General features: G+C 42.1%; 1 protein-coding gene across 6 annotated transcripts in view; it reads left to right on the top strand.

Moving 5' to 3' along the window:
• SBNO1 (strawberry notch homolog 1) overlaps positions 1-13,577 on the top strand; it is a 1,344,504-nt gene that overhangs the window by 425,475 nt on the left and 905,452 nt on the right. The gene's annotated exons all lie outside the window — the stretch shown is intronic.

Here is a 13,577-nt window from a genome sequence, read left to right as displayed (position 1 = left end):
TTGCTCTTAGGTTTCTTAGAGCGTCGTGGGGTTTGAACCCAAGGATTAACTTTTATAGAGGCTCACAGGGTTGAGTTTTGGTGCGGAGTTTTAAATGTATATGGCGCCTTGTCGTTGTTGAATTATGCCACATCGAAGCAGAAGCCTTTGTCCGGTGTTTTCGCACCTCTAGGCGAAAAAGACTTTCACTTTCTCTTTCTGAAAGGCGAGGGTCCGCGTTCTCCCTGGGTCTTCCCAGTGTTAATTCCTCGTATGCTTCGGGAGAGGCCTATAGAGTCATCCTGCATCTGTTAGCCTATTAGCTGCCCCTCTCTGCTTGCCAGTGTTTAACAATGTATTGCTTGTGGGTTCGTCGTGCTCACCATGCGTTGTTTTACTTTGTATATTTGATTTTGCCCTGGCAAGTATGTTTACTTTGTTTCCTTTATAATTAGCGGTTATATGGATGCAATTCCATTATGTATTTTTGTTTATCTTTAGGTGTTTACGTTGATGACTGACACATATTTATTCAACATTTATGTTTTAGGGTTTGTTTACATTATGCAGCATGTATGTGTTCAGTGTTACTGTGGAATGTGGTGCCAGAGAGTGGTGGACTTCGACCCGGCAGGGAGTCTCGTCTATAGGGAGATGCTGATATATGAGGGGGAGAAAAATTACGCTGGAATATTCTCGAACTAAGTTTAGTCTTCAGACAATGGCGGGGTGGCAGGCAAATGTGGTATCCCGATGCTTCAGGCAGTGATCTATGACTCCAGTTACGCAGATGTGCCAAAACCAACTTTTCAAGGCTTTACCTTTTTTAGGTTACATGGATGCCTTGCATTTAATGTTTAAACAACCCTGTGCTCCCGCACACTGCTTTAACCGGGCCGGCACTGTCCGGTATTGAGTACCGGCTCTTTTTTATTTTGAGAGTGAGAGTACCGGCACTTCTCAAGAGAAATGCAATATTTTTTAATCGGAGAGTACCGGCACTTCACTATAGTACATAGTACCTGCACTTCTATCTTCCATTTAAGCACTAGTCCCGCAGATTACACAGATGTTACGTGGTCTGCTTTTGCACCATGAAGCTCTCCTTACAGTATCACATCTCAGCCAGTAGAAAAGCTCCGTGGACTAATGGATCCCTTTATTGAGATCAGTGTGTAACCTGATGGTCACACCTGTGCGCGAGTCTTTCATCCTTCAGAGCAGTGCCTAATTTGTGCCGGTGGCCACCACCGGCGCTCATTATTGTGGACAGGGATTTATTCAAATTATTGATTGCTTCTGCAGGCACCTGTGCTTAATTTGTGCTAACCCTGAGCTCGGGCATTTACATGCAACAGTGGATGGTGCAGCCCTATTAGGCACGTGTTGCTAAGTTTTCATTAACTGTATACACAATGGATTAATACTTAAAACAGGCCTGCTAAAAAAGGTTTCCTTAAGACTCGACTGGGCTCCTCCTAGACGCATTAGAAAATCCTCACTTCACAACCTGTGTTTATTTAGCGGGTTCTTACTCTTAAATAAATGTGTACAGGCCATTATGCCCTTAAATATACATTAAAAAATTGTGCCGAATCCAGGCGCAGGATACTGTTACATGCTTACAAGTAAACATGTTTCTCCTCCACCTGAAAAATGACCGCAAGGAATACAAATACAGTACAATCTGAAAAAATGCACACATGCATTAAAACAAAATACATAAATTCAATGATTGTGTGTAATTACTAAAATAGGGGCCTTCCTACCAAGACGACCAGAGCTAATCATTCATTTGCAAGAGGGACAGAACCTGCACAAATGGGGGATGTGGGAGAGGCCTTTTAAATTTACGTTTTCAGAGGTCAATAAAACGAGTACCATTGAGTTTGGTAAAGAAGGGATATATAACACAGCAGGTTCTGACTTTATGCAGCAGACCCCCATTCCTCAGAGACCAACAGTGCTCAGTTTGTGACTTTAAACAGCTGGATCAAAGCTCTTCTGGCTCAGCCTTTAGGCAACAAGGCTGTTTATCAGGTCATACAGATGGCATTATGTCCTGATTAAATACTATACCTCTTGGTACTTCGATGTCAGCAGGCCCAAGCTGTGTGCAGCAGATATACTCACTCCTAAGGTTACACAAAGGTGCAGGCTACCGCTTCATGTAGCAGGAATATCCTCAAATAACACTGCTTCATATAGCAGGAATATCCTCAAATAACACTGCTTCATATAGCATGAATATCCTCAAATAACAGAGCTGTCCCTCAGGCACCAGTGCTGCCCAGGCTTTGGACATGAACTGTGGGGAAGTGCCCCAAGCAGGGTCCTAAATCTTGTCCGAATTAAATCAGTGCAGCGTAGGTGACATCACAGGAAGCGCCTAATTCCGACATCTCATCCAGTGCGGTCACAGAAAACACTTATTGCATTTCTGTGATTCCCCATAAATATTGTGAACATTGTTTCAGGGGTTTATTGCAAGTTATGAGGAGGCCGTTGCTCAGTTGGTGCAGTCAAGCAGAGCCCCTGCCACACTAGCCGTGGCCGAGATTTTTATTAATTCAATGCCACGCACCCTCTCGACAAACATTTTCCCGTTCCCAGAGACTGTAGGCGTCCACTTATTCTCCATCCAGCTCTCATTTCCTCATCTCCGCACTCTCTGCCATTCCGAACATTCTCTGCCCCTCGCCCCACAGGTTATCCTCTCTCCCTCATCCAACTCTATATAGCCCAGCCCTTCTTGTCCTCATATTACGTATGTATCGCGTTATTTTTCCCTCATTCTCTACCACTGAATTATCACTTCCGCCTACTTTTCATTCCCTCGGCCGCTCTCCTCCTTCTTTGCCCTCCTGCCTCCTGCTGCGCATCACACCCTCTTCTTATCTTTCTATCAAGTTGTTCCATTATCGTAGCAAAGGGTGCAACAGGCTTCTTGTCCACACTACTCCTGTGCAATAGTTAAACTCAGGGTGCATGTTAGTTTAGGAGTGCACAACTCTCTGGGTGTAAGCGAAGCAGTATTAAAAGAATATCTGAACTTCTGAGTGTCCTATCAGCTTGTAAGGGCCTCCAATGTTATCTTTGGCTGTCAGGTGATTATAGGGTGTGAAAGAAAGTCTACCCGCATGCCAAAGTGAAATCAGCAGAGTGTTTGTTAAAAATAAGAATATATATGTGAATCCCAGAGACAGGCGACACCCCAAATGAGCTTAAGATACACAGCCAGAGATAAGACTCCGTTATGTACATGGCTCCTATGTAGGTTCATGGAATTTAAATACAAGAACAGCATTCAGGTAAGAGAAGAACTGTAAGCTGTCGTTGCTGAGCAAGATACTGAACTTTCTCGCTTCATATACCAGGAATGGAAATGAGGCATTGCATGTCATTGATGAACATAACTTGAATGCATGGTTAGGATGAGCAGGAAGATGGCTACAGAGGTGCACTGAGGCAGCGAGTTTAAAATTGAAAACAGACTCTCGAGTATCTTGGACTAGATAACATAAACTCGGTTTTTCACTATTGTCTGTATAGGCTGTTGGCCGTTTTCAACAATGTCTTTTTTAATTCATGAAAATCAATGGCCACCATATTGAATGCTGTCTTGAAAAAGGTCACATTATTGGTCACGATCAATAAATCTTAAAGGTTTCAACTGCACATCATTTTCTTTAAATAATCACTCCACTGCAAAAAAAACCAATTGCCTTTTACAATGCCAATAGCTTCAACTCTGACAAATGCGAGACATATTGCATTGCAAATGCTTGTTGTTTATTAGTTGCATCGTTAATCCTTTGCGAAGTGCATTCTGTACAGCATATGTTTTACAATGCAAGTTCAAATTGTGAAAGTCTAATACAGTTTCCCAAAACTTATCAGGCTTTAAAATATGGAAACTGGTGTGTTCATGTACTGCTCTTGGGATTACGATTTCCTGATCGTGTAATTCATGTACTATGTGTTAACCATCTTTTTGAGCTTCTGACTTTTGTATATGATTTCTAAACCTGCAGTTGATCTCTTGAATTGTATATCATGTTGTTTTGCAGCGCAAGTTCTTTTCTGGAATCACATTCTGTGCATTATTCCGCCATCTAGTGGCTGGTTCCAGAATAGTCTTTTTTTTTTTTTTCCACTGTAGGTTGTTGTGCGTGGTAGCCACCTTCAGATTCTTTTTCCCGCCATTGAGTCTGGAAGCAAGATGGGACGCTCCGAAGTTTTTCCGAAAAAAACTCTAGATTTCAAATTAAAAACAAGCATTGAACATCGACCTCACAACCCGAGAACTCAACTTCACCCCGGGAACGACATCTCCAATACCAAGGTTCGACAAATGGCGAGTTAGGGGGCCTTGGAAAATACCTCTTTCAAATTCTGCCCTGAGTGCCATCACAAATTCGCACAACGTGATTCACACGACGTGTGCAACCTCTGCCTGCCCAAGGAACACAAGGACTGTGAGGCCTGCGCGGTGTTCCCACAGGACCATCCGTAAGCAGAGTGAGGCCCACTACACAACAATGTCCCAGGCACCGAGTAACCTTCCTTGAAGGACCTAGGCCTCTTCGGTGACTAAGAGGACCAAGGAGTTCCAGCAGAATCGACGCACAAAGGATCTGATGTCTAAATTCTGGAGGGGTACTCCGAAAATACCCACGCCCACAAAAAGAAGGTGAAGGAGAACACAGAAGATGACGGATAAGGTAAGACACCATCCGTCAGGACCGAATGGCCAGGATAATAAGGCACATCCTAAGACAGCCCCAATGCCAAAGAAAAAGGCGATTGAAGGCCAGCCGCGATCCAAAGAACACCACGGAACCCTACCAAGGGACGAGGGAAGATAGCCCAAGGTGCCAAAAACAAGGGTTGAACACAAAACCTCGAAGGGAACTATGCCGCCCTCGAAGCCAGAGGCAAGTGCGAGCAAAAAAAGAAAACCTCCGGTTTCCGACACCTAGAGAGCCCTCGAGGTAGAAAAGGAAACTACTCAACTCAAAATGGCGACGCTCCTCCAGAAGGAGTTTGACACTTCACTCCAGGAATTCCGAATTCTAAAGATTCCTGTCACCGACACAGACAATGTCGACCCCGAAGGAACAAGATGCCAAAGGGGAAGAAGAGGAAATCTTAGTCATCTCCAACCCCCTAACCAACCGATCAAGACCTCGAAGAATACATAGAGGCACCCGAAGAGGAAGAAGCCTCAAACTTCCAGGCACCAATGGAATGACCTCAACACAGAAAGCCCAGCAGAGGATATATGCTGTTATCCTTCGAAGGCTTCTCCGCCAGATGACACAGACTTCTACAACGGCCTAGTGAATAGAGCAGCTGATGTTTTCGGGGGCGCTCTGTAAGAGGAAAAAGCACACATGCTTCCTCTTAGAGACACTAGCCCCAGCCAACAAGGGGACACAATACCTACCAATGCTGCCAAATATCCTAAATCAAGGCAAAGAAACCTTCAAGGAGCCAGCCTCAAGCAAAGGAGTAATACCAAGGGTAAAAAAGTACAAATAGACTTCCAAAATATATCCAGGGCAACACAGGACTGTATGCTAGGCAGAAAAATGGAAAAGGCGATACAATGGCGCATCGCAAACTCTGATGCCCTGCTGAACAGGTGTGGACACCAACAATGAGGTGACATTGAGGAGCTCATCAACAAGCTCACGGAACAAGACAAGATTAAGGCAAATTCTGTTGTCCAAGAAGGCAAAAACATCGCTAACACATGCCTTAAATCAGCACTCGACACAGCTAGCAGACAAATGTGCACAGGTACCGCACTAAGACGGCATGCCTGGCTTAGAATATCCGGTTTTAAACAAGAGGTGCAAACCTCCATCATTAACAGACCATTTACAGGGGCTGCACTATTTGGAAAGGAGGTAGATGAATCTCTCCAGCAGATTAAATAAGACAACGAAACTGTAAAAGCCATAGGGGGGCCTGCAGCACAGGGGGGACCTTCATAAGCAGAAGGTTTAATGGGTGAAAACCCACAGGAAGAGGAGCCTTTGTACAAGGACAGCAAATATTGCATCAACAGGGCCAAGGGAATATTCAAACAAGCAGGATACCACAGCCAGCAACAGCAGCCAAAACAGTCTTTTCGAGGGAAGAGGCTGAAGACAGCCCTCTAGAGGAAGAGGAAATGGCGCAAATTGACTCCTGCACAGAAAAATACCCACACAACACCAGTGGGAGGCAGAATATTACAATACAGTGGCGTAAAATCACCACAGACAATTGGATATTAAAGTTGATAAAATACGGGCATTGCATAGAACTAACAAATCCCCCAAGGTTAAAAAAAGTTCCTCAAATCAGAACTCTACAGTTAAACTCTGAAATCAAGGAACTTCTTCAAAAACAAGCAAAAGAATTAGTACCAAGTCAAGACCTTTTCGAAGGAAACTACTCACTGTATTTTCTAGTCCCCAAACAGGACCTCTTTCTAAGGCCAATCCTAGACCGAAGGTTCATAAACAAATTCATTCTGACGCAACTTTTCAAAAGGGCTACACTCCTAGAAATAATACCATAGATTCAAAAAGGAGATTACATGGCAACAATAGGTCTCAGACGCCTATTTACACATTCCCATGAACAAAAGCCACAGAAAATATCTCCGGTTCCTACACAAGGGAACACATCACCAGTTCAAAGTGCTCCCTTTCGGAATAAAACCAGCACCACGTGTCTTCACCAAGTGCCTAGCTGCTGTCGCGACGCACCTGCAAAAGGATGAAATACATGGCTACCCTTATCTAGACGGCTGGCTTATAAGAGCAGACCCAAAACAAAAATGTCTCAAACATGTTCAAACAGCAATCCACACTCTCCAAAATTTAGGATTCTCAATAAATCCCAAGACATCCTCCACAAAACCAGAAAGGGAAAGAACCTTCTTAGGTGCAAGACTCAACTCCAAACTCACACGGGCTTAGCCAACACAAAAAAGGATACAAGCCATCAAACAAGAGACTTCTCTCTAACAGAAGGGTCAATCTCTGACAGTGAGGAGAGTCATGAAGCTCATGGGCATAATGACATCATGCATTCCACTCATTCCACATGCCCGCTTACATATGCGCCCCTTCCAGGAATGGCTTTCCAACAAGTGGTCACAGGCCACTGCGAGTTGGGAGGATCTAGTGGTGTTTGTGCACAGACTGCAAGTAGAAATACAGTGGTGAGCATCCAACATAACACAAGACAGACCTTTCAAAAATCCAACTCCCTCTGTTACAATCAATACAGATGCATCCCTCAATGGATGAGGGGTGCACTACCAACAACTGAAGATACAAGGCCAGTGGAACAACCTCGACTCCATAAAATACATCAATTACTTGGAAATAAAGAGTATTTCTAGCATTGAAAGCGTTTCAGAAACACGTTGGCAGGAGGACTGTCTTGATTCAAACAGACACCGACACCACAATGTTTTACCTCCACAAAAGGGGAGGTACGAAGTCATTCTAGCTAAGCAAACTGGCACAACAAATCTGGCAATGGGCAATTTCTCAAAGAATTGATCTGCAAACAATACGCCTTCCGGAAATATACAACACAACAACAGATCTTCTGAGCAGACAGAAGAACTGCTTCCACAAGTGGGAATTGAAACACAAAACAATACAGTACATCTTCGAACTCTGTGGGACCCCAGGTATAGACCTGTTTGCTGCAATACAGAACCAGAAATGCCAGTTATTTGCCTTGAGGTTTCTTTACCACCTGTCCAGAGAATGCCCTGTAACTAGATTGGTCAGGGACATTTGCGTATGCGTTTCCACCAATACCTCTAATACAAAGAGTGCTAGAAAAGCAAAACAACCAGGGACAAACCTAATTCTCATTGCTCCACAGTGGGCCATACAAACATGGTACTCAAGTCTGCCATTACTGTCCAAGGGACAAATAATCAAACTCAGAGCTGGACAAGGACCTACTAACAATGCAACAAGGTCAAATCTTCCACCCGTAGCCAGCAACTCTACGCCTAGCACTTGTCACCTGAGTATGTTTGGTCACCTAAAAACGCCTCAACGAAAAATTGAAATTCTAAAGGAAGCAAGAAAACATACTACAAGACTATGTTATGCTGTATACTTGGAAGACCTAAGAAGTCCTGGATACCTCAACTATATAGATGTTTTAGCAATAATTATAAATATAATCTCTCCTCTAGAAGGTGATGAATATAGTTGTTTTCACCAAAACGCTGCGTTGACACTCTTTGATTAAGCCAGTCCCGTAGGAACTTGCTGTTACTTTAGAAATTCATCCCTATGAAATCTGTATGAATTGCTATGAAATGATCCATGTATTAATGAAATGCGTGCTCTGTCTAGGAGTATTGCATTGTAATAAGATTGTTTTAATTGAGTGCAGAATTTTAAACACATATTTGTAGGAATTGTTTTTAGTATTTTGGTTTTTTATATATTATGTGATATTCATGTGCTTTGAATTTTTAAAGAAATTAATAAATAACAATAATATACAGTTCTTTGTGGAACGATTGATATGTTCTTTCTTTTTTGGAAATTATTTACTTTGTTCACTCATTGATGCATTGCAATTTTTCGGTTGCATTTATTTCGATTGCTTAGGGTCTGACTGTCCTTTTGAATAGAGGTTTTATGGGTATATCCTTTAGGGAAGTTACAATACTCTCTTCTTTTCCGATTATCAGAAGTGTATATTCATGTTTATAATTTTGTAAACAACATATCATCTTTAAATAAGGAAAGGGAACACTTTGTTTTCGGTTTGCACACCCCGTCCCTTTTCTGTGTTGAAAGGGGTAACTCCCTTGCGATTGTTCTCACCTGCTGCCAGCTCACTCCACACCATGCAGATGATTCTTCTCGCCTGAAGACTGAAGCTGATAAGGCCAAGTCCTGGAGGAAGACTGACTGACTGCTACAGCAGGGGGTGGTTTCCCTTCGCGGGGAGCACTGTCTTCACACCTCTACTGATAAAAATAACCTTTGCTGTCAACAAAATATGCATTGTGTCTCTTCTCCCTAAAAAACTCATGATTGCAAGTTGCTCTGCCTTTCTTGCTCCCGTAGTATAGCGCAGAGAAGTATGTATTAAGGTGTTCGGTTTTAGGTAACATTTTAAATGACATTTTAGCAATAGTGGAAATTTTCATTTTCTTCTTATTTACAATGTGTCTTCTTGCTTTATTTATAATATTCTGTGTGGTCATTTTAGATGTACTGAGAAACCGGTTATTCCTGCAGTAATTAATAACCTGTTCGTTATTCTTAGAGTGTTTTACTGTGAATAACGAAATAGGGTTTGTTGCTGTTTCCACTGTGCCCCTGATTCCTTTATGGGTTAGTAACACAAAAGCCATATTTCTTTATCAACTTCACATTGAATAGTATCTTGCGGCCTACAATAACTTGTCTTTCACATTCATCACTGGTGCATTGAACCAAGTTAACCCCTGTCACCCGTGGGTGAGAAAGCACACCTGGTAGAGTTACAACAAAGTCGTAACTTGTGAGACACCGACCTCCACACCCGCTCCAAGACCTGTGTAGGTCCCTCATTCGTAGATGCTTGTGCAGAAACCAGAGTAGAATCTGGTACCAACGCCGATGTCTGGCCCCAAACAAGTCGCTGCCCTACCCCGATCAAAGTTACGTTCCAAACCTGCTACAGCACTACTGGTCCGTACACTACCTGAGCCTGTGCTACCATCACTGCATAGGTAGTACTGCAAAGGCTCCACAGTTTTTTGGCCCTGACCAAAACCTTTTTCCACTCATATGGCTATTTATGATAACAGCATTTACATGAACTTACAGGTGGCCAGCGGGATTGATACTTTGCTTGATACATGGTTTAATTAGTCTCTTGAGCAACCACTAAAGGAGAGAGCTCCCTTTGTTGTGGTAGTTTGACGAGCAGCTGAGGGCCTGGATCAACAACTGCGTTCAGTGGTAATCAAGACAAATGCCATGACTTACTTTTGCAGCCTGGTCCAGCCGCATCTGATCCCTTGCTTCCATTCAGTTAAGCTTTTACGAATACCTTTATGGGAACTTGGTTGATTCCTGTTAATGTCAGCAGGTGAAAAGTTAGATGGCCATATACTATAGACCAGCTCCAGGTGACCATGCTTTCTTTATACCACTTCTTCCATAGTCTGGTGGTGGAGGCTTCCACCAGCAAGGTAAAACCCAGTTTGTTCTCTACGACCACCCTGGCACAGTGAGTGTTATAGAGTTTGAGGCGTTGGGAGGAGAAAAAATGTTCTATGTCGGCCTGCCATTGAGGTCAATACATGCAGTTCGGTTATTGGGACGATATGTGCTTGTGTTTTTATTAATACAATTAAAAAGCTTTTGTAGTGGTAAGAAACCCTGTGGGGCACACATCCAATTGATAAAGAAATCACTCAGGCATACATGTGTGATGCAGTTTTGCAATGTTGCAAAGTCACAAATGCAGACAATTCTACTTTCTCCAGCACACTCTCCAATACCTCTATCACCTGCAACACAAGATGATGAGGATTTATGGGGTGGGGATGAAGACATAAACCCACCACATCATGATACAGATACTGATGACATACAATGGTATCAGTGTTTCCCTCGTAGACCGTAGTACTTTTATCCAATGATTAATTTACATAATTTACAAATTCAATTCAAAAAGTACACCCCTAAACAAATCAGTTTATCTCAAAATATCTTTTTAATTATATCAAAAGGTTTGTCATTGTAAAATATTTTTTGTTTTTGTCTTTTTTTCATCACATCAATTCATCAAGTAGCAGAATGAAGGCTTCAGTCCTACAATACATATGTTCATTGATACATATGTTCATTGATACATATATTTCTTTTAAGCCATGATAGTTATAAAATATACAAATATAAAAAACATTTCTTACTACACCCCCCTGGATCACCTCACATACAACCACTTATACCAGCTATCATACCACTACTTTCACTCTCAAAACATCAATGCAAGCTATATCCCAACATGGTACTCAAGACGTCTCAATAACAATGTATGAGACTTTGCACTAGATTGGTCTACGCGCGTTTCGGTGGATTAAATGATGTTCGACAACCACCTTCTTCAGGACCTTGTTAGATATACCACTTGTAGATTCCAGGGGACCTACAAATACATATAACAGAATATCAACATGGTGTACCTACACAAACATTACATAGAAATACTATTTCAATTGAATTGTCTAATCCAACCCGGTCCCCCCCACACTCTGCTCAGGAGAGGACACATCATACCTATTCCCTCATACAGGTCCGGGATTAGAAAAGGTTCCCAAGATACCCCAGTAGGGTTCATTAATCGATCTCTAAGACATGCACAAGGAAACTCTTCAACCTCAGCTACAAATAGCTACAATCCTAATTGATCTACGTTTCATCCCCTATTCCACATAGTCCTTTCATACACACCGTCCTCCAATATGTCATATTACATCAAACTTACATGTAAGTCTCAACCACCAACGTCCTAATGGTGTAGATATTTTATAGTCATCAAAGTTGTCCGTTTAATGCGTCGGGAGATCCTATTCACACTTCCTATAGTGATAAGTTTAGGGAACCCCCATTAGTTCATTGGTGTCACCTTCGTAAATCAATTACATATTAGGGGTTGCTTTCATATTACCAACTTACCCACAAAGGCACCACGAATGCATGGTTCACATAGTCGACTATCCTATTCCAATGCAGTGAGAGATTAGTAAATATGCCGTCCTGATAGGAGAAAATTAAATAAAATTTTGCCTTAATATCATGCTGTCTGCTGTCCTGCGTTATATGCTAATCCAATATAGGTGATTCTACTAACCTGAAGGACTAAAATAACGTCCTTATCAATTCCAATGGGTCAAACCTATAGTGTAGGTATTTTCGTGGCAACTTGTTGTGGTCCGGAATTGTGATGAATATACGGTACCTACAATAAGAGTCACACATAAGCACTAGATAATACTATGCTCCGACATATAAATGGCTATTTAATAACATGGATTTGCACTAAATATATGCCGTCCCCACACTGTGTAATACTAAGCTTGTGGTTCTTTCTATCGATTTAGCGTAATCCCCTCATTGAGGAGAAGAGAAACAACAACTCCCATAATAGACCCAAGTTATTTACAACTACCTATCACAAAGACGTAGTGCATAGTATAAACTCAGGTTCCGTTCTGTATCCTCACCCGAGAACTTCCTAGGGAGAGATGTCAAGCTAACCGGGTACCCATGCTGTCCCCAGTTTCTTTAAGGCACAGTCCAGTACGACTCGCCATGCCGTCATTAAATACAGTGCAAGAGCCATCATCCTATTATTTTCGGTCTCTTACCTTGTCCTATGGATAATCGTTGCCTCTGTGTTGGTCTCCCAATGACACCCCTGAAGAAATTCTACTCGTGCCGCCTTGCTTATGTCGTCTTTAAGTACTAAACGCCGTCTTCCTCACAATCGACCGACGGGTCCATATTCTCGCGAGGAGACGCCACGCAAACTACATTGCCATAGAAAGAGGACTATTTGCGTCCACCATCTTGCAATATGCAATCTGTTGTATATCCTCGCCTACGATTATCGATGTTTTACAGTGGGATAACACTCGCCATATTGAAGCGATGTTTCACAGTGTCCCAAAACAACCACACGGCAAGGCAACAGGTATTCTTGATCCGCTGAGATAATACCATTCTGGAACTTAGTCATAAAATGTCTCATCTGACCCTTTATCTACTTACTTTAGTGACACAGCTTAGCAAATTCGTTATAGATCATAAAGCAATAGTCAGTGATAGGATACTATAGTGATTGGCCAATATGATTTTAATAATAAGTTACAATTATTATTGTTCCTACTATGGGCCATCTGCCAAAGATTGATGTAAAAATTGCCTAATTTTCTTCAGGTTCATACTGGTCAATAATGTCAGACCTACTACTCCATACATCGATAATAATTATAGAGTATTAATATCCCATTATTACATGGTTCTCACTGTTTTTCTTCATGCTATACATGTTTATCTGATCTACAAGAGGTCATAGGTCATTTGGTGACATACCAGGCAATGTCTCCATTCAAGCCTTTCCGTACACTGTTATAGTGAAAGATCCAAAACGTTTCACGTTTTTTGCGTGTGATCTCTATCGGTTGGCCCATTTTGTATTGTACTTTTTCCAAAATGCACCACTGCAGATCTTCCTCTGTGTGATTCAGATCTAAAAAATGTTGGACCAATGGTGCCGACATTTTTTTCATCCTGATTGCAGACTTATGCTCGCTCAGTCGTACGCGGAACTCACGGCCTGTCTCCCCTATATATGGTATACCACAGGGGCAAAAAAGTATATACACAATGTTGCTGCTTCTACAGTTTGTAAGAGATCTAAGTTTTACCTCCACATTGTTGTATTTGAGAGTCTGTGATGATTGCTGACCCATACGCGTGGCATGCTCCACATCTATGATTTCCCAAAATACATGGTAAACCTGTGATCGATCTCTGTATTGTCTTCTCTTT

The sequence above is a fragment of the Lissotriton helveticus genome, chromosome 11, assembly GCF_964261635.1.
Source record: "Lissotriton helveticus chromosome 11, aLisHel1.1, whole genome shotgun sequence".
Lineage (NCBI taxonomy): Eukaryota > Metazoa > Chordata > Amphibia > Caudata > Salamandridae > Lissotriton > Lissotriton helveticus.
Note: the sequence above shows the minus strand (reverse complement) of the source record. Positions and strands in the feature narration are given on the sequence as shown.